The 21,825-nt window shown below is 40.4% G+C and overlaps 1 non-coding gene across 1 annotated transcript; it reads left to right on the top strand.

The window, feature by feature from the left end:
* Positions 1-645: 645 nt before the first annotated feature.
* Positions 646-753, top strand: LOC130972174 (small nucleolar RNA R71). The gene has a single exon (XR_009083368.1). It is a non-coding gene; the product is annotated as a small nucleolar RNA R71 (small nucleolar RNA).
* The last annotated feature ends 21,072 nt before the right edge of the window (positions 754-21,825 follow it).

Below are 21,825 nucleotides of genomic sequence, written 5' to 3'. Positions count from 1 at the left end.
AATGGAGGATCGTGTTTCAGTCATGAAACTTTGAGTGGTTTTGATTAGATCAGAGACCATGGTTGCTAAGTCAGAGGGGTTCTGCTTAGAATTCTCTGTCTGTTGCTGAGAAGATGATGGAAAAGGCTTGCCATTGCTAAACCTGTTTCTTCCACCATTATTGTTGTTGAAACCTTGTTGAGGTTTCTCTTGATTCTTCCATGAGAAATTTGGGTGATTTCTCCATGAAGAATTATAGGTGTTTCCATAGGGTTCTCCTAGGTAATTCACCTCTTCCATTGAAGGGTTCTCAGGATCATAAGCTTCTTCTTCAGATGAAGCATCCTTAGTACTGCTTGGTTCATTTTGCATTCCAGACAGACTTTGAGAAATCAAATTGACTTGTTGAGTCAATATCTTATTCTGAGCCAGTATGGCATTCAGAGCATCAATCTCAAGAACTCCTTTCTTCTGATTTGTCCCATTGTTCACAGGATTCCTTTCAGAAGTGTACATGAATTGGTTATTTGCAACCATTTCAATGAGTTCTTGAGCCTCTGTAGGCGTCTTCTTCAGATGAAGAGATCCTCCAGCAGAGCTATCCAAAGACATCTTGGATAGTTCAGAGAGACCATCATAGAAAATACCTATGATGCTCCATTCAGAAAGCATGTCTGAAGGACATTTTCTGATTAATTGTTTGTATCTTTCCCAAGCTTCATAGAGGGATTCTCCATCCTTCTGTCTGAAGGTTTGGACTTCCACCCTAAGCTTACTCAATTTTTGAGTTGGAAAGAACTTTGCCAAGAAGGCATTGACTAGCTTTTCCCAAGAGTCCAGGCTTTCTTTAGGTTAGAGTCCAACCATATTCTAGCTCTGTCTCTTACAGCAAAAGGGAATAGCATCAGTTTGTAGACCTCAGGGTCAACCCCATTAGTCTTGACTGTGTCACAGATTTGCAAGAACTCAGCTAAAAACTGATGAGGATCTTCCAATGGAAGTCCATGGAACTTGCAATTCTGTTGCATTAGAGAAACTAATTGAGGCTTAAGCTCAAAGTTGTTTGCTCCAATGGCAGGGATAGAGATGCTTCTCCCATAGAAGTCGGGAGAAGGTGCAGTAAAGTCACCCAGCACCTTCCTTGCATTGTTGGCATTGTTGTTGTTTTCGGCTGCCATGTGTTCTTCTTCTTTGAAGAATTCGGTCAGGTCCTCTACAGAGAATTGTGCTTTAGCTTCTCTTAGTTTTCGCTTCAAGGTCCTTTCAGGTTCAGGGTCAGCTTCAACAAGAATGCTTTTGTCTTTGTTCGTGCTCATGTGAAAGAGAAGAGAACAAGAAGATATGGAATCCTCTATGTCACAGTATAGAGATTCCTTGAGGTGTCAGAGGAACGGAAAAATAGAAAGAAGAGGTAGAAGAATTCGAACTTAATTAGATAGAGTTCGAATTCTGCATTGAGAAGGAGTGATACTCCATAAATAGAAGGATGTGGGAAGAGAGGAAGAAATTTTCGAAAATCAAGTAAAATATTTTGAAAACATTTTTTAAAAAAAAATTTAATTAATTTTCGAAAATCAAGAGTGGAAAAGGAATCAAGTAATTTTTGAAAAAGATTTTTGAAATTAGAAATCAAAAAGATATGATTAAAAACTGTTTTGAAAAAGATGTGATTAAAAAGATATGATAAGAAATTATGCTTTTAAAAAGATATGATTGAAAAGATATGATTTGAAAACAATTTAAAAAGATTTGATTTTAAAAATTAATGACTTGCCTAACAAGAAAAGATATGATTCAAACATTAAACCTTTCTCAACAGAAAAGGCAACATACTTAAAATGTTCAATCAAATCATTAATTGTTAGTAAGTATCTTTGAAAAAGGAAAGAAATTGATTTTGAAAACATTTGATTGAAGAGATATGATTTGAAAAAGATTTGATTTTGAAAAACTTTGAATACTTGAAAAAAAATTGATTTTGAAAACAAAATCTTCCCCCTTTTGCCATCCTGGCGTTAAACGCCCAGAATGGTATCCATTCTGGCGTTTAACGCCCAAAATGCTACCTTTTTGGGCGTTAAACGCCCAACCAGGTACCCTGGCTGGCGTTTAAACGCCAGTCTGTCCTTCTTCACTGGGCGTTCTGAACGCCCAGCTTTTTCTGTGTAATTCCTCTGCTGCATGTTCTGAATCTTCAGTCCCCTGTACTATTAACTTGAAAATAGAACCAAGATCAAATAAACAAGGCATGCAAGACACCAAACTTAAGATTAGACACTAGACTCAAACAAGAAACATAAAATCTTTTTTTGGTTTTTTATGGTTTTGTAATTTTTTTGTGCTTTTTCGAAAATTATATGAAAATAGAAAATGAAGGTTTCAGAATTCTCAATTTGGATTCCAGGAATCATTGCAATGTTAGTCTAAGACTCCGGTCCAGGAATTAGACATGGCTTCACAGCCAGCCAAGCTTTCAAAGAAAGCTTCGGTCCAAAACACTAGACATGGCCAATGGCCAGCTAAGCCTTAGCAGATCATTGCTCCAATGGCAAGATTGATGGAAATCAACAAGCTATTGTGATGATCAGTTGAAACCTCGGTCCAATAAGATTAGACATGGCTTCTCAGCCAGCCAGATTTCAGCAGATCATCATGAAACTCTAGAATTCATTCTTAAGAACTCTGAAGAAAAAAAAATTACCTAATCTAAGCAACAAGATGAACCGTCAGTTGTCCATACTCAAACAATCCCCGGCAACGGCGCCAAAAACTTGGTGCGCGAAATTGTGAACAATACTTTTCACAACTCTCATAATCCCCGGTCATGAACCCCAAAAACTTGGTGTTCAATACCATGGCATAAACACAACTTCGCACAACTAACCAGCAAGTGCACTGGGTCGTCCAAGTAATAAACCTTACGCGAGTAAGGGTCGATCCCACGGAGATTGTTGGTATGAAGCAAGCTATGGTCACCTTGTAAATCTCAGTCAGGCAGACTCAAATGGGTATAGATGATGAATAAAACATAAAGATAAAGATAGAGATACTTATGTATATCATTGGTGAGAGCTTCAGATAAGCGTATGAAGATGCTTTCCCTTCCGTCTCTCTGCTTTCCTACTGTCTTCATCCAATCCTTCTTACTCCTTTCCATGGCAAGCTTATGCAAGGGTTTCACCGTTGTCAGTGGCTACCTCCCATCCTCTCAGTGAAAATGTTCCTATGCTCTGTCACAGCATATGGCTAATCAGCTGTCGGTTCTCGGTCAGGCCGGAATAGAATCCAGTGATTCTTTTGCGTCTGTCACTAACGCCCCGCCTGCTAGGAGTTTGAAGCACGTCACAGTCATTCAATCATTGAATCCTACTCAGAATACCACAGACAAGGTTAGACCTTCCGGATTCTCTTGAATGCCGCCATCAGTTCTCGCCTATACCACGAAGACTCTGATCTCACGGAATGGCTGGCTCGTTTGTCAGGCGAGCACTCGGTTGTCAGGCGATCAACCATGCATCGTGTATCAGGAATCCAAGAGATAAACACTAGAGCCTTGTTGCTTGTAGAACAGAGTGGTTGTCAGTCACTTTGTTCATAAGTGAGAATGATGATGAGTGTCACGGATCATCACATTCATCAAGTTGAAGAACAAGTGATACCTTGGACAAAGAACAAGCGGAATTGAATAGAAGAACAATAGTAATTGCATTAATACTCGAGGTACAGCAGAGCTCCACACCTTAATCTATGGTGTGTAGAAACTCCACCGTTGAAAATACATAAGAACAAGGTCTAGGCATGGCCGAGTGGCCAGCCTCCCAAATGATCTAAGATAGCATGAAACTCAAAGATAGCTACCAAGATGTCTAATACAATAGTAAAAGGTCCTACTTATAGAAAACTAGTAGCCTAGGGTGTACAAAGATGAGTAAATGACATAAAAATCCACTTTCGGGCCCACTTGGTGTGTGCTTGGGCTGAGCAATGAAGCATTTTCGTGTAGAGACTCTTCTTGGAGTTAAACGCCAGCTTTTATGCCAGTTTGGGCGTTTAACTCCCATTTAGGTGCCAGTTTCGGCGTTTAACGCTGGAATTCCTGAGGGTGACTTTGAACGCCGGTTTGGGCCATCAAATCTTGGGCAAAGTATGGACTATCATATATTGCTGGAAAGCCCAGGATGTCTACTTTCCAACGCCGTTGAGAGCGCGCCAATTGAGCTTCTGTAGCTCCAGAAAATCTACTTCGAGTGCAGGGAGGTCAGAATCCAACAGCATCTGCAGTCCTTTTCAGTCTCTGAATCAGATTTTTGCTCAGATCCCTCAATTTTAGCCAGAAAATACCTGAAATCACAGAAAACACAAAAACTCATAGTAAAGTCCAGAAAAGTGAATTTTAACTAAAAACTAATAAAAATATACTAAAAACTAACTAGATCATACTAAAAACATACTAAAAATAATGCCAAAAAGCGTACAAATTATCCGCTCATCAATAAGCAATTTGCCCGCTTTGCAGACTATCTCAGGACTCTTGAAATAAAGATTCCGTTTGCAGAAGCACTTGAGCAAATACCCTCTTATGCTAAGTTCATGAAAGAAATCTTAAGTCATAAGAAGGATTGGAGGGAAACTGAAAAAGTTTACCTCACTGAAGAATGCAGTGCAGCCATTCTGAAAAGCTTACCTGAGAAGCTTAAAGATCCTGGGAGCTTTATGATACCATGCACATTAGAGGGCACTTGCACCAAGCAAGCTTTATGTGATCTTGGGGCAAGTATCAACCTAATACCTGCATCTACTATCAGAAAGCTTGGTTTAACTGAAGAAATCAAACCAACCAGGATATGTCTTCAACTTGCTGATGGCTCCATTAAATACCCATCAGGCGTGATTGAGGACATGATTGTCAAGGTTGGGCCATTTGCCTTTCCTACTGACTTTGTGGTGCTGGAAATGGAGGAGCACAAGAGTGCAACTCTTATTCTAGGAAGACCTTTCCTAGCAACTGGCCGAACCCTCATTGACGTCCAAAAAGGGGAAGTAACCTTGAGAGTCAATGAGGAGGAGTTCAAGTTGAATGTTGTCAAAGCCATGCAACATCCAGACACCCCAAATGACTGCATGAGTGTTGATATTATTGACTCTCTGGTAAGAGAGGTCAATATGGCTGAGAGTCTCGAATCAGAGCTAGAGGACATCTTTAAAGATGTCCAGCCTGATCTGGAGGAGTCAGAGAAAATAGTAGAACCTCTGAAAATCCCTCAGGAAGAGGAGAAACCTCCTAAACCCGAGCTCAAACCATTACCACCTTCCCTAAAATATGCATTCTTGGGAGAAGGTGATACCTTTCCTGTAATCATAAGCTCTACCTTAGAGCCACAGGAAGAGGAAGCACTAATTCAAGTGCTAAGGACACACAAGACAGCTCTTGGGTGGTCCATCAGTGATCTTAAGGGCATTAGCCCAGCCAGATGCATGCACAAGATCTTACTGGAGGGTGACGCCAAGCCAGTGGTACAACCACAAAGGCGGCTGAACCCAGCCATGAAGGAAGTAGTGCAGAAAGAGGTCACTAAATTACTAGAGGCTGGGATTATTTATACTATTTCTGACAGCCCCTGGGTGAGCCCTGTCCAAGTCGTCCCTAAGAAAGGTGGCATGACAGTGGTTCATAATGAAAAAAATGAACTGGTTCCTACAAGAACAGTTACTGGGTGGCGTATGTGTATTGATTACAGAAAGGATCATTTTCCTTTACCATTCATAGACCAGATGCTATAAAGACTAGCAGGTCATGAATACTACTGCTTCCTGGATGGATATTCAGGTTATAATCAAATTGCAGTAGATCCCCAGGATCAGGAGAAAACGGCAGGTAGTGAGGGTACTGACTTCCATGTAGATCAGGCTAAGAGCCTATTCTTGCAACAGACGCGGCATAATTGCAAAAAGAGTGCCTTCCTTCCCTCACAACCTAGTCTGCTCGTGGTCATGGAAAAAGTTTTAGTAGCATCTTACTTTCAAAACGAAATGGAATAAGAATTAATAAGCCTAAGCCTTGAATTCCTCTATCTGCTTTCTAAATGCCAAATCTGAATCACCAGAGCTCTGGTTTACATCAGTAGCTTCATTTTCAATACCCCGGAACTATAGAAGAGAATAGGAACGGGAATCCCCGGCACATAGGGAAGAAAGAACAGAAAAACAAGGAACTCACTTTCAGGCACGGCTTCGCCTTGTTACCAACTGTGCTCTATCAGGCTTACCAGAAACTATTGGAATAGATCCACACTTAATCTTATATATAGCATCTTATCTTCGGGAGACCTAAATGACTTAGGAGTTTTAACTAGGAAAAGTCCGTACCTTACTTACCCGGGCCAAAGCGCTTGAAGCTAAAGCACGAAAGCATATAGGTGGGATTCACTTCTGATTAGTGTCATTCATTCTCGGAAAGAGGCAAGATAGCCTTCGAAAAGACGAAAAGAAAGTGTTGAAGCCCGATTAACATTCTTGATCTTGGAGTGTCACTCCGGGTTGACATTTCTAATCAACTAGTGGTTGGTGCCAGTCACTCACATTTCAACTCTATCTATCCAGGGATAGGTTGCTTTTCCTTCTGACTGATTAATGCTTTCGTAAGTCAATAGAAAACGGATGCTAGCATGCTCAACCTTATCATTCACAGGACGGGATTCCTAAATCCATCTTACTTGTTGCTCGGGTTATGACTTAGACTTCATTCCTGATGCTGACTTCGTCATGCTCCAGCTTTCTAAGTCTGCTCCTTCGATTTATTTTATTAATGGCTCTAATTTCATGTTTGAGGAGTTCAGTGAGCAATCCAATTTTGGCAGTAAGACTATCAATATATCATGTCAACAAAGAAAACTTAGAACTTCTCACCTCATTCTAAGGATGGGATTGCAACTAAAGAGAATGAGCTATCTCCAGATTATAGACCATTTCTCGCTTTCAGCTATCCTTTATAAAGTAGCATTTCTTTCCAGGCTTGCAACTCACATGCCCATCCAGAGTATTTGCATACAGAAGGATGCCATTTGGCCTGTGCAATGCACCTGCAACCTTTCAGAGGTGCATGCTCTCAATTTTCTCTGATATGGTGGAAAATTTTCTGGAAGTCTTCATGGATGACTTTTCAGTGTTTGGAGACTCATTCAGCTCCTGCCTTAACCATTTAGCACTTGTTCTAAAGAGATGCCAAGAGACTAACCTGGTTTTAGACTGGGAAAAGTGTCACTTTATGGTAACTGAAGGAATTGTCCTTGGACACAAAATCTCGAACAAGGGGATAGAGGTGGATCAAGCTAAAGTAGAGGTAATTGAAAAACTACCACCACCTGCCAATGTTAAGGCAATCAGAAGCTTTCTGGGGCATGCAGGATTCTACGGGAGGTTTATAAAGGATTTTTCAAAAATTGCCAAACCTCTGAGCAACCTGCTAGCTGCTGACACGCCATTTATCTTTGATAAAGAGTGTCTGCAAGCATTTGAGACTCTGAAAGCTAGATTGGTTACAGCACCAATCATCTCTGCACCAGACTGGACATTACAATTTGAATTAATGTGTGATGCCAGTGACCATGCCATTGGTGCAGTGTTGGGACAAAGGCATGACAAGCTTCTGCACGTCATTTACTACGCCAGCCGTGTTTTAAATGATGCACAGAAGAATTACACAACCACAGAAAAAGAGCTACTTGCAGTAGTTTACGCCATTGACAAATTCAGATCCTATTTAGTAGGATCAAAAGTGATTGTGTATACAGATCATGCTGCTCTTAAGTATCTACTCACAAAGCAGGATTCAAAACCCAGACTTATAAGATGGGTGCTGCTTCTGCAAGAGTTTGATATAGAAATAAGAGACAGAAAAGGGACAGAGAATCAAGTAGCAGATCACCTGTCCCGAATAGAACCAGTGGAAGGGGCGTCCCTCCCTCTCACTGAGATTTCTGAAACCTTTCCGGATGAGCAACTCTTTGCCGTCCAGGAAGTGCCATGGTTTGCAGACATTGCAAACTACAAGGCAGTGAGATTTATACCCAAAGAGTACAGTAGGCAACAAATAAAGAAGCTGATCACGGATGCAAAGTATTATCTTTGGGATGAGCCGTATCTCTTTAAGAGATGTGCAGACGGAGTAATCCGTAGATGTGTGCCTAAGGAAGAAGCACAGAAGATCCTATGGCACTGCCATGGATCACAGTATGGAGGACACTTTGGAAGTGAGCGAACAGCCACAAGAGTCCTCCAATGTGGCTTCTACTGGCCTACTCTCTATAAAGACTCCCGAGTGTATGTACTTAATTGTGACAATTGCCAAAGATCTGGCAATCTACCTCACAGTTACGCCATGCCTCAACAAGGGATCTTAGAGATTGAGTTGTTTGATGTATGGGGCATTGACTTCATAGGACCTTTCCCACCATCATACTCAAACACTTATATTCTGGTGGCAGTGGATTATGTATCCAAATGGGTGGAGGCTATTGCAACACCTACCAATGACACTAAAACAGTGTTAAAATTCCTCCAGAAACACATCTTCAGCAGATTTGGTATCCCTAGAGTATTAATCAGTGATGGGGGCACTCATTTCTGCAATAAACAGCTTTACTCTGCTCTAGTTCGTTATGGAGTTAGTCACAGGGTAGCTACTCCATATCATCCACAAACTAATGGGCAAGCTGAAGTCTCAAATAGAGAACTCAAAAGAATCCTGGAACGGACTGTAATTAACCGTAGAAGGGATTGGGCAAGAAGCTTGGATGATGCTCTGTGGGCATACAGAATAGCATTCAAGACCCCTATAGGGACCTCTCCATACCAGCTTGTGTATGGAAAGGCATGTCACTTGCCAGTGGAACTGGAACACAAGGCCTATTGGGCAACCAGATTCCTGAACCTTGATGCCAAGATAGCTGGAGAAAAACGATTGCTCCAGTTAAATGAGCTAGAGGAATTTAGACTCAATGCTTTCGAGAATGCAAAGATTTACAAAGAGAAAGCGACAAGATGGCATGATAAGAAATTGTCACCCAGAGTCTTTGAGCCGGGGCAGAAAGTTCTGCTATTTAATTCTAGGCTCAAATTATTCCCCGGGAAATTAAAATCCCGGTGGAGAGGTCCATATATCATTACAAACGTATCACCATATGGATACATAGAGCTTCAGGATAATGACTCTAACAAAAAGTTCATTGTTAATGGACAAAGAGTTAAACATTATCTTGAAGGCAATTTTGAGCAAGAATGCTCAAAACTGAGACTTAATTAAAACTCAGTGATAGTCCAGCTAATGACATTAAAGAAGCACTTGTTGGGAGGCAACCCAGCCAATCACAAAATTTAATTTTATTTGTTTTTGTTGATTTTTACAGGTATAAGTCAAAATATCCTCAAGGTAAAATAGCAATTGATTGGATTCACAAAGTTAAAGGGGAATTTAGAAGTTCACTGGCGAAAAAAGGCCAGTAAGAAACATTTTGGGCGTTGAACGCCCAAAAGAAGCACCCACTGGGCGTTCAACGCCAGTAAGAGTAGCCATCTGGGCGTTAAACGCCAGAAAGGAGCATCTTCTGGGCGTTAAACGCCAGAAAGAAGAACCTTCTGGGCGTTTAACGCCAGATTGACAGCATTCTGGGCGTTCAGAAAAATGCCCAGTAACAAAGGACTTCCTGGCGTTCAACGCCAGAAAGATGCATCAGCTGGGCGTTGAACGCCCAGGAGAAGCAACATTTTGGCGTTAAACGCCCAAACCATGCAGCAGTTGGGCGTTTAACGCCAGGATGATGGGGAGGAGGTAAAATTCATTTTTTTTACAATTTTTCTAAATTTTTTATGTTTCAATTCATAATTTCTTACATCAACATGTTTCAAATTATCATCCCTCAAATCAAATTAGTTTTCTAAAAATCCTAATTTCTAAAATCCCTTTTTCAAAAATATCAAATGTATCTTCATCCATAAGGACAAATTAATTTTCAATCCAATCCAACTCTTTTAAAGTTTGTTTTCAAAACTCAATTATCTCTTTAAAAATCTTTTTCAAAATTAAAAATTCAAATCCATCTTTTTAATTATTATTCATATCTTTCTCTTTTTAAACTATATCTTCTTCTTATCATATCTATCTTTTATAAATCATATCTTCTACCTTATCCTTTTCTTATTTTCGAAAATTTCCCACCCCCTCCCTTTATATTGAGTTCGGCGCCCCCCTCATCATCACTTTGCAACACTTGCTCTCCTCCTATCCCTCTCCTTTCTTCTCTTTTGCTTGGGGACAAGCAAAGCTCTAAGTTTGGTGTGGTTATCCGTGATCACAAAAACATACTCATTAAGATCATGGCCCCTAAAGGAAAACAACCCACCCCAAGAGGCAAGAAAGAGAGCGCTCCAAAGCCACTTTGGAATCAAGGAAAGTTCTTAACTAAAGAACATTCAGACCATTACTACAAAATAATGAGTCACAGATCAGTGATCCCGGAAGTCAAATTTGATCTGAAAGAAGATGAATATCAAGAGATTCAAGAGCAAATTCGAATCAGGAATTGGGAAATTCTGACCAATCCTGAAACGAAAGTGGGAAGAAACATGGTTCAGGAGTTCTATGCTAATCTATGGCAGACAGACAGGCAGAGAATAATTGGAGCTGCTCTCTATGACCATCGGACCTTAGTCAGAGGAAAGATCGTTCATACTCATCCTGACAAGATCAGGGAGATATTTAAGATTCCTCAACTGAAAGATGACCCAGACTCCTTTAACAGGAGAATGATGAGGGTAAATAAAGGTCTAGACAAGATTCTAGAGGATATATGCATCCCTGAAGCCAGGTGGACCACCAGCACCACTGGCACCCCAATTCAACTCAAAAGAGAAGATCTAAAACCAGTAGCCAGAGGCTGGCTAGATTTCATTGGGCGTTCCATATTGCCCACCAGCAACCGTTCTGAAGTTACCATTAAAAGAGCTGTCATGATTCACTGCATCATGTTGGGAAAAGAAGTAGAAGTCCATCAACTGATCTCATGTGAGCTATACAAAATAGCAAACAGGAATTCCAAGGACGCCAAATTGGCCTATCCAAGCTTAATCTCTATGCTCTGCAAAGATGCCGGAGTGAAGATGGGGATAACAGAGTATATTCCAGTTGAGAGGCCAATCACTGGACTATCAATGGTCAGACAACAGCAACAAGATGATTCAGCCAAGAGGAGAGCACAGGAAGCCCTCCCAGAACTGCCTCAATTCGAATATTGGGAACATCTTGAGGCTTCTATTTCCAAATTGCAAGAAGCTATGGACCAAATAAAGGAAGAACAGAACAATCAAAGTAGCATACTTTGCAAACTGCTTAAGGAACAGGAAGAGCAAGGGCGTGATCTAAGGGAGCTAAAGCGCCAAAAATTAATCCTTGAAAAGCACCCCACAGATTAGAGGAACATCTACTCCTCAAAACAACAGGTTACTGAGTTCCAAATTTTTCTGCTTTAACTTAGTGATAGTAGTATTATAGAAATTTACCTTAGGAGATATTTAGTAGTAGTAATTAGTATGTCTATTTTGATTTTATTTCTAATTAAGCTATAATTTATTTTTCTCATCATCATCAGGCATGAATAAAGTAGTAGATTTTTATTTTAGAATAAAGAAGTAATCTATATTTTTCGAGTTCTTAATAATAAAAATTATAATTAATTATGTGTGGTGGCAATACTTTTGTTCTCTGAATGAATGCTTGAACAGTGCATAATTTTTATCTTGAATTTTATGAATATTGGCTCCTGAAAGAATGAGGAACACGAAAAATATTATTGATGATCTGAAAAATCATGAAATTGATTCTTGAAGCAAGAAAAAGCAGTCAAAAAAAAAAAAAAGAAGGAGCAGTAGAAAAAGCCAATAGCCCTTAAAACCAAAAGGCAAGGGTAAAAAGGATCCAAGGCTTTGAGCATCAATGGATAGGAGGGCCCAAGGAAACTAAATCCAGGCCTAAGCGGCTAAATCAAGCTGTCCCTAACCATGTGCTTGTGGCATGAAGGTCCAAGTTACAAACTTGAGACTGAGTGGTTAAAGTCGTGATCCAAGGCAAACAGAGTGTGCTCAAGAGCTCTGGACACCTCTGACTGGGGACTCTAGCAAAGCTAAGTCACAATCTGAAAAAGGTTCACCTAGTCATGTGTCTGTGGCATTTATGTATCTGGTGGTAATATTGGAAAACAAAGTGCTTAGGGCCACGGCCAAGACTCATAAAATAACTGTGTTCAAGAATCAACATACTACACTAGGAGAATCAATAATACTATCTGAATTCTGAGTTCCTATGGATGCCAATTATTCTGAAATTCAAAGGATAAAGGGAGATGCCAAAACTGTTCAGAAACAAAAAGCTACAAGCCCCCCTCATCTAAAAAGAACCTGAGCTCCATTTAAAACTCTTAGATATTATTACTTCTTAATTTCTCTCATCCTATTTTATTTATCTAGTTGCTTGAGGACAAGCAACAGTTTAAGTTTGGTGTTGTGATGAGCGGATATTTTATACGCTTTTTGGGGGTAATTTCATGTAGATTTTAGTATGTTTTAATTAGTTTTTAATAGAATTTTATTAGTTTTTGAGCAAAAATCATATTTATGGACTTTACTATGAGTGTGTGTATTTTTCTATGATTTCAGGTATTTTCTGGCTGAAATTGAGGAAGCTGAGCAAAAATCTGACTTAGGCTGAAAAAGGACTGCTGATGCTGTTGGATCCTGACCTCCCTGCACTCGAAATGGATTTTCTGGAGCTACAGGAGTCCAATTGGCGCGCTCTCAACGGCGTTGGAAAGTAGACATCTAGGGCTTTCCAGCAATATATAATAGTCCATACTTTGCGCGAAGATAGATGACGTAACTTGGCATTGAACGCCAAGTACATGCTGCTGTCTGGAGTTAAACGCCAGAAAAACGTCATGATCCGGAGTTGAACGCCCAAAACACGTCATAACTTGGAGTTTAACTCCAAGAAAAGCCTCTACTCGTGGATAGCTTTAGTCTCAGCCCCAGCACACACCAAGTGGGCCCCAGAAGTGGATTTCTGCACCAATTATCTTAGTTTATTCATATTCTGTAAACCTAGGTTACTAGTTTACTATTTAAACAACTTTTAGAAACTTATCTTGTACCTCATGACATTTTCAGATCTGAATTACATACTTTTTGACGGCATGAGTCTCTAAACTCCATTGTTGGGGGTAAGGAGCTCTGCAGCGTCTCGATGATTTAATACAATTCCTTTGTTTTCCATTCAAACACGCTTGTTCTTATCTAAGATGTTCATTTGCGCTTAATTATGGAGAAGGTGATGATCCGTGACACTCATCACCTTCCTCAATCCATGAACGTGTGCCTGACAAACACCTCCGTTCTACATCAGATTGAATGAGTATCTCTTAGATTCCTTAATCAGAATCTTCGTGGTATAAGCCGGATTGATGGCGGCATTCATGAGAATCCGGAAAGTCTAAACCTTGTCTGTGGTATTCCGAGTAGGATTCTGGGATTGAATGACTGTGACGAGCTTCAAACTCCTGAAGGCTGGGCGTTAGTGACAGACGTAAAAGAATCAATGGATTCTATTCCAACCTGATTGAGAACCGACAGATGATTAGCCATGCTGTGACAGAGCATAGGAACGTTTTCACTGAGAGGATGGGAGGTAGCCATTGACAACGGTGACACCCTACATAGAGCTTGCCATGGAAGGACCTTGCGTGTGTTGAAGGATTTCAAGGAAGAGTTGAAGTTCAGAGGACAAAGCATCTCCAAAACTCCAACATATTTCTCATTACTGCACAACAAGTAACGCTATTATTCTCTTTTGTTTTTCCAATCTAATAATTCCAACTGATAATTTTGATTAACATCCTGACTAAGAATAATAAAATAAACATCGCTTGCTTCAAACCAATAATCTCCGTGGGATCGACCCTTACTCACGTAAGGTATTACTTGGACGACCCAGTGCACTTGCTGGTTAATTGTGCGAATTGTCAAAGAGTTAGATTGCATTTCGTGCACCAGCTTCCAACTAAGAATTTGACTTTCTTGACTTTATTAAGTGCTTCCTCATTATTCTTAATTTGTTGTTGTCCTATGACCTTGACATTTTCTGTTTTCTTTCTAGCTACGAAAGAAGGGTAAGAAACTGGCCATTTTACCGGTTGTGCAACCTGCTGCCCGCGCATCCAGACCATGTTTCATGGATCACCTCAGTAATGATCCGAATATCTTACTCAACCAGAGAGCCAATTCCAATATGACAAATTTGAGAAAAGGTCAATTCATTGGGAACGGACGCTTAAGGTTTCGATCAAGTACAAAACGGTCATCCATGAGTGGATCGCCTCACTTCATTGGGAGTTTTTAGAGCCAGACCCAATCGAAGTTAATGAAACCTTGGTGTGGAAACTCTACGCCAACTACCAAAATTGGGAAGCGGAGTCGGTATTCCTCCAGGGGAAGAGGTTGGATACTTCCAACCGAGCTCTCGAAGCTATTCTGAAGATCCCCCACATTCCGCTCGAGAATGACGATTATTCAAGGATCAAGGCGAGTGTGTCGAAGGGGAGGATGCCTTTGATTCCCATACTTGAGAGGATTGGCCGTCCCGGTGCTTCATGGGAGTATAGCAAGGGGAGAAAATATGTTCCCGCAACTATAGCTTACTCTGATTTGAATGCCGAAGCTCGTATATGGCATCAAATTGTGGCAGATTACATTATTCCCAGCACCCATGCTACCCATGTGTGATTCAAGACTGCATTGCTACTTTGGGCTATTATGGAAGAGAAGAACATAGCCATTGTGCCTTTATTACGCACATCGATATAGAAACTGATTCAAAAGAAGAACATCAGCATCTATTTTTCATCGATGGTGATGCATCTAGCAACAGCAGCGGTGGTAGAGTGGTATCTGAGAGATATTATATTTAAGGTTCCTAGAGGCAACAAGTTCATTTCGAGGGGAGATTTGGAGGGATAAAAAACACAACACCCTCCAAGAGGAAGACACCCAAAGCACCACCACCAAGTCTACCAACTTCATCAACTGCTTTACCCTTTCTCCGTCTTCTTCCAGAATTATTCGAAGACATCTTGCACGACATCCACCGCAAGGAGCATTTGGAGCAAAAGCATTTCGATTGGATAGCGGCAAGGCTAGAAGGGAGAGACCCTAGCCCACCTCCTAGAGCTTCATCCGAGCTAGCTGGGGAGGAGGGTGATGCAATTGACCAACCCACATCCAAGTCCAACAGCTGAAGGTGGCCCTTCTTCACCCCGCTGGAGCATAAGCACGCACGGAGGATCGTGCACAGACTAAGTGTGGGGGAGGATCGATGATTTTAAGGGGGTAAAATTTCTCTTTTCAAGGCACTTTGCAATGTTTCTTGTAGTACTTTTTCTTTATTTTGAGTAGTTTTAAGTATATATCATCTTGTTTGGTTTGTCTGTAAATATTTCTTTATTTTTTATGGATATTTAGTAGTTAGTATTTGCATGTTGCATGGTAGAATGAATAAGTTGGTGAAACACCAAGGAATTTTCATGAAATCTTTTTCTAGGGCGTACCATTGATTGAATTGAAGGAGATATTATGTTTGCCAACTTGCTTGGAGTAAATTGTTTGTAGAACATGGAAAAAGAGCTCGAACAACATACCTTGTGAGTCTTGAGCTTTAATAGATGGTTGCATCTTTTCAACCATAATGTTGTTCTTGTGTGTGATTATTATTCTTTTTTTATTGTGATCATTGATTTGCATGATTCTTTATGTCCTGTATTTGTGTTTGAATGCATTTAGTATAATTGAGGCTATTTTTTATGATAAACTCACTAACCTATATGGCCAACCCTTGTATGCATCTTTGTGAACCCCTTTGAGCCTATGGATTCCCCTTTTGTTCTGATGATAGCACATTATTCTTCTTAAGCGAAAAATCATTGATGTACCCGAATTACTCTTTGATTAGGTTGGATGGATTAGTGTGTAAATTCTAAGTGTGGGGGAATTTTGGGAAACATTGGTGATAGAGGCATGAACTTATTGTGAAAATTTTTGGCAATTAGGTAATGCTCATGCATTTCATTAATGAAGTGATGAGCGGATAATTTATACGCTTTTTGGCATTGTTTTTAGTATGTTTTTAGTATGATTTAGTTAGTTTTTAGTTAAAATTTACTTTTCTGGACTTTACTATGAGTTTGTGTGTTTTTCTGTGATTTCAGGTATTTTCTGGCTGAAATTGAGGGATCTGAGCAAAAATCTGACTTAGAGGCTGAAAAGGACTGCAGATGCTGTTGGATTCTGACCTCCCTGCACTCGAAGTGAATTTTCTGGAGCTACAGAAGCCCAATTGGCGCGCTCTCAACGGCGTTGAAAAGTAGACATCCTGGGCTTTCCAGCAATGTATAATGGTCCATACTTTGCCCGAGATTTGATGGCCCAAACTGGCGTTGCAAATCAGCCTTAGAATTTCCAGCGTTTAACGCTGGAACTGGCATAAAAATTGGAGTTAAACGCCCAAACTGGCATGAAAGCTGGCGTTTAACTCCAGAAAAGGTCTCTACACATGAAAACTTCAATGCTCAGCCCAAGCACACACCAAGTGGGCCCGGAAGTGGATTTTTCTATCATTTACTCATTTCTGTAAACCTTAGGTTACTAGTTCACTATTAATAGGATCTTTTGAGATTGTAACTGTACCTTATGACACTTTACACGTTTCTTTGTGTACCTTCCACGGCATGAGTCTCTAAACCCCATGGTTGGGGGTGAGGAGCTCTGCTGTGTCTTGATGGATTAATGCAATTACTACTATTTTTCATTCAATCATGCTTGCTTCCATTCTAAGATATTACTTGTTCTTAAACCGGATGAATGTGATGATCCGTGACACTCATCATCATTCTCAACTATGAACGTGTGCCTGACAACCACCTCCGTTCTACCTTAGATTAAGTAGATATCTCTTGGATTCTTTAACCGGAATCTTCGTGGTATAAGCTAGAACAGTCCATACTTTTCCCGAGATTTGATGGCCCAAACTGGCGTTGCAAATCAGCCTTAGAATTTCCAGCGTTTAACGCTGGAACTGGCATAAAAATTGGAGTTAAACGCCCAAACTGGCATGAAAGCTGGCGTTTAACTCCAGAAAAGGTCTCTACACATGAAAGCTTCAATGCTCAGCCCAAGCACACACCAAGTGGGCCCGGAAATGGATTTTTCTATCATTTACTCATTTCTGTAAACCTTAGGTTACTAGTTCACTATTAATAGGATCTTTTGAGATTGTAACTGTACCTCATGACATTTTACACGTTTCTTTGTGTACCTTCCACGGCATGAGTCTCTAAACCCCATGGTTGGGGGTGAGGAGCTCTGCTGTGTCTTGATGGATTAATGCAATTACTACTGTTTTTCATTCAATCATGCTTGCTTCCATTCTAAGATATTACTTGTTCTTAAACCAGATGAATGTGATGATCCGTGACACTCATCATCATTCTCAACTATGAACGTGTGCCTGACAACCACCTCCATTCTACCTTAGATTAAGTAGATATCTCTTGGATTCTTTAACCGGAATCTTCGTGGTATAAGCTAGAACTGATGACGGCATTCAAGAGAATCCGGAAGGTCTAAACCTTGTCTGTGGTATTCTGAGTAGGATTCAATGATTGAATGACTGTGACGAGCTTCAAACTCCTGAAGGCGGGGCGTTAGTGACAGACGCAAAAGAATCACTGGATTCTATTCCGGCCTGATTGAGAACCGACAGATGGATAGCCGTGCCGTGACAGGGTGCGTTGAACATTTCCACTGAGAGGATGGGAGGTAGCCATTGACAACGGTGAAACCCTACATGCAGCTTGCCATGGAAGGAGCCTTGCGTGCTTGAAGAAGAAGACAATAGGAAAGCAGAGATTCAGAAGATGGAGCATCTCCAAAACCTCAACCTATTCTCCATTACTGCTGAACAAGTACTTATTTCATGTTCTTTTGCTTTTCACAATCAATCCTGATAATTTCTAATATCCTGACTAAGATTTACAAGATAACTATAGCTTGCTTCAAGCCGACAATCTCCGTGGGATCGACCCTTATTCACGTAAGGTATTACTTGGACGACCCAGTGCACTTGCTGGTTAGTTGTGCGGGATTGCAAAAGTGTGATTGCAATTTCGTGCACCAAGTTTTTGGCGCCGTTGCCGGGGATTGTTCGAGTTTGGACAACTGACGGCTTATCTTGTTGCTTAGATTAGGACTGTTTTATTTTTTTTATTGGTTTAGAGTCTTTTAGTTGAGTCTAGTTTCATATTTTAAGTTTGGTGTCAATTGCATGCTTTTTGTTTTTCTTTTAATTTTCAATTTTGCATGTCCTTAATCCCTTTTTGATCCATAAAAGTTCTAAGTTTGGTGTCCTCTTTGTGTTTTTCCTTTAAAATTTTCGAAAAAATTGTGTTTGATCTTCTAAAAATTTTAAGTTTGGTGTCATTTTGTTGTTTTTCTCTTTCCTCATTTCAGAAATCAAATCTTTTTCATAAAAATTTTTCAATCATATCTTTCTAATTGCTAATCTCAAAATCTTTTTAATTAACTAATTGATTCAGTTTTCAATTTGCTTTGATCTTATTTTCTTTTAATTTTCGAATTTGTTATTTTATTTTCCTTTTGTTTTATTTTATTTTATTTTTTCGGTTAATTCAAAAAAAAAATATTTTCTAATTGCAATCCATATCAGTTCCCTTTATCCACTATGGACCTAAGTGGGAATGATCAGTCCAGAAGGACTCTGGGGTCATATGCTAACCCCATTACAGCTGCATATGGGAGTAGCATCTGTACACCTCCCATCAAAGCAAGCAGCTTTGAGCTAAATCCTCAACTCATTATTATAGTGCAGCAAAATTGCCAGTATTCCGGTCTTCCACAGGAAGAACCTACTGAGTTTCTGGCACAGTTCTTACAAATTGCTGACACAGTACATGATAAAGAGGTAGATCAGGATGTCTATAGACTATTACTGTTTCCATTTGCTGTAAAAGATCAAGCTAAAAGGTGGTTGAATAACCAACCTACAGCAAGCATAAAGACATGGAAACAGTTATCAGACAAATTCCTGAATCACTTTTACCCTCCAAAGAGGATGACACAGCTAAGGCTGGACATCCAAGGCTTTAAACAAGAGGATAATGAATCCCTTTATGATGCCTGGGAGAGGTATAGAGGTATGCTAAGAAAATGCCCCTCTGAAATGTTTTCAGAGTGGGTACAGTTAGACATCTTCTACTATGGGCTTACAGAAAAAGCTCAGATGTCTTTAGACCACTCAGCTGGTGGATCTATACACATGAGGAAGACAATTGAAGAGGCTCAAGAGCTTATAGACACTGTTGCTAGAAACCAATATTTATACTCTAGCAATGAATTCTCTCCAAAAGAGGAAGTCATGGCAGTAGTCACTGATCCTAATCCTCAAGAACAGATGATTGAGCTTAATCAATAATTGCTCCTGATGACAGAACAGTTAGCAGAATTTAAAGAGATGCTTCATGAAACTAAAGTTGCTAACAAGAACATAGAACTGCAGTTGAATCAAGCAAAACAGTAGATATCTAAACAGATAACAGAAGAATGTCAAGCAGTTCAACTGAGGAGTGGGAAGACACTGAACAACACCACTCAAAAGAGCAAAAAGTCAAATAAGGAACAATTGACAGAGGATAACCAAAACACTGTTCAAAATCCCTCTGAGGACAGTAAGAGCCCAGAGAGGAATGCTATTGGCGTTCAAACGCCAGAAAAGGAGGGAAAGCTGGCGTTAAACGCCCATTCCCTGCCCAGTTCTGGCGTTCAAACGCCAGAAAAGGGGGAAAAGTTGGCGTTTAACGCCCATTTTCCACCTAATCATGGCGTTCAGACGCCAAGGGAGGATCAGACACCTGAGAGTGCTGACAGCAATCCCTCTAAAAAAGATTCTTCAACCACTTCTGTAAGGAATAAGCCTGCAGCAACCAAGGTTGAAGAATATAAAGCAAAGATGCCTTATCCTTAGAAACTCCGCCAAGCGGAGCAGGATAAGCAATTTGCCCGCTTTGCAGATTATCTAAGGACTCTTGAAATAAAGATTCCGTTTGCAGAGGCACTTGAACAAATACCTTCTTATGCTAAGTTCATGAAAGAGATCTTAAGTCATAAGAAGGATTGGAGAGAAACTGAAAAAGTATTTCTCACTGAAGAATGCAGTGCAGTCATTCTGAAAAGCTTACCAGAAAAGCTTCAAGATCCAGGAAGCTTTATGATACCATGCACATTAGAAGGTGCTTGCACCAAGACAGCCCTATGTGATCTTGGAGCAAGCATCAATCTAATACCTGCATCCACTATCAGAAAGCTTGGGTTGACTGGAGAAGTCAAACCAACCCGGATATGCCTCCAACTTGCTGATGGCTCCATTAAACATCCATCAGGCATAATAGAGGATATGATTGTCAAGGTTGGGCCATTTGTCTTTCCAACTGACTTTGTGGTGCTGGAAATGGAGGAGCACAAAAGTGCAACTCTCATTCTAGGAAGACCTTTCCTAGCAACTAGACGAACTCTCATTGATGTACAAAAAGGGGAAGTAACCCTGAGAGTCAATGAGGATGAGTTCAAGTTGAATGCTGTAAAAGCTATGCAGCATCCAGATACACCAAATGACTGCATGGGCGCTGACATTATTGACTCTTTGGTGGAAGAGATCAATATGACTAAAAGCCTAGAATCAGAGCTTGAAGACATCTTCAAGGATGCTCAACCTGATCAGGAAGAACCACAGGAAACAAAGGAATTTTCGAAAATTCCTCAGGAGGAGGATAAGCCTCCCAAACCTGAACTCAAACCACTACCACCATCCCTGAAGTATGTATTTCTGGGAGAGGGCGACACTTTTCCAGTGATTATAAGCTCTGCTTTAAATCCACAGGAAGAGGAAGCACTGATTCAAGTGCTAAGGACACACAAGACAGCTCTTGGGTGGTCCATAAGTGATCTTAAGGGCATTAGCCCAGCCAGATGCATGCACAAGATCCTGTTGGAGGATAATGCCAAACCAGTGGTCCAACCACAAAGGAGGCTAAATCCAGCCATGAAGGAGGTGGTGCAGAAAGAGGTCACTAAATTACTAGAGGCTGGGATTATTTATCCTATTTCTGATAGCCCCTGGGTGAGCCCTGTCCAAGTTGTCCCCAAAAAGGGAGGTATGACAGTGGTTCATAATGAAAAAAATGAACTGGTTCCTACAAGAACAGTCACAGGGTGGCGTATGTGTATTGACTACAGAAGGCTCAATACAGCCACCAGAAAGGATCATTTTTCTTTACCATTCATAGACTAAATGCTAGAAAGACTAGCTGGTCATGATTATTACTGCTTTTTGGATGGCTATTCAGGTTACAACCAAATTGCAGTAGATCCTCAGGACCAAGAGAAAACAGCATTTACTTGCCCTTCTGGCGTGTTTGCCTACAGAAGGATGCCTTTTGGTCTGTGTAATGCTCCTGCAACCTTTCAGAGATGTATGCTATCCATCTTCTCTGATATGGTGGAGAAGTTCCTGGAAGTCTTCATGGATGATTTCTCAGTATATGGAGACTCATTCAGCTCCTGTCTTAATCACCTAGCACTTGTCCTGAAAAGGTGCCAAGAGACTAACCTGGTTTTAAACTAGGAGAAATGTCACTTTATGGTGACTGAAAGAATTGTCCTTGGGCACAAAATTTCAAGCAG

Source organism: Arachis stenosperma, chromosome 3 (genome assembly GCF_014773155.1).
Source record: "Arachis stenosperma cultivar V10309 chromosome 3, arast.V10309.gnm1.PFL2, whole genome shotgun sequence".
NCBI classification, from domain to species: domain Eukaryota; kingdom Viridiplantae; phylum Streptophyta; class Magnoliopsida; order Fabales; family Fabaceae; genus Arachis; species Arachis stenosperma.
The sequence above is the reverse complement of the archived record's forward strand: the minus strand, read 5'-3'. Positions and strand labels throughout refer to the sequence as shown.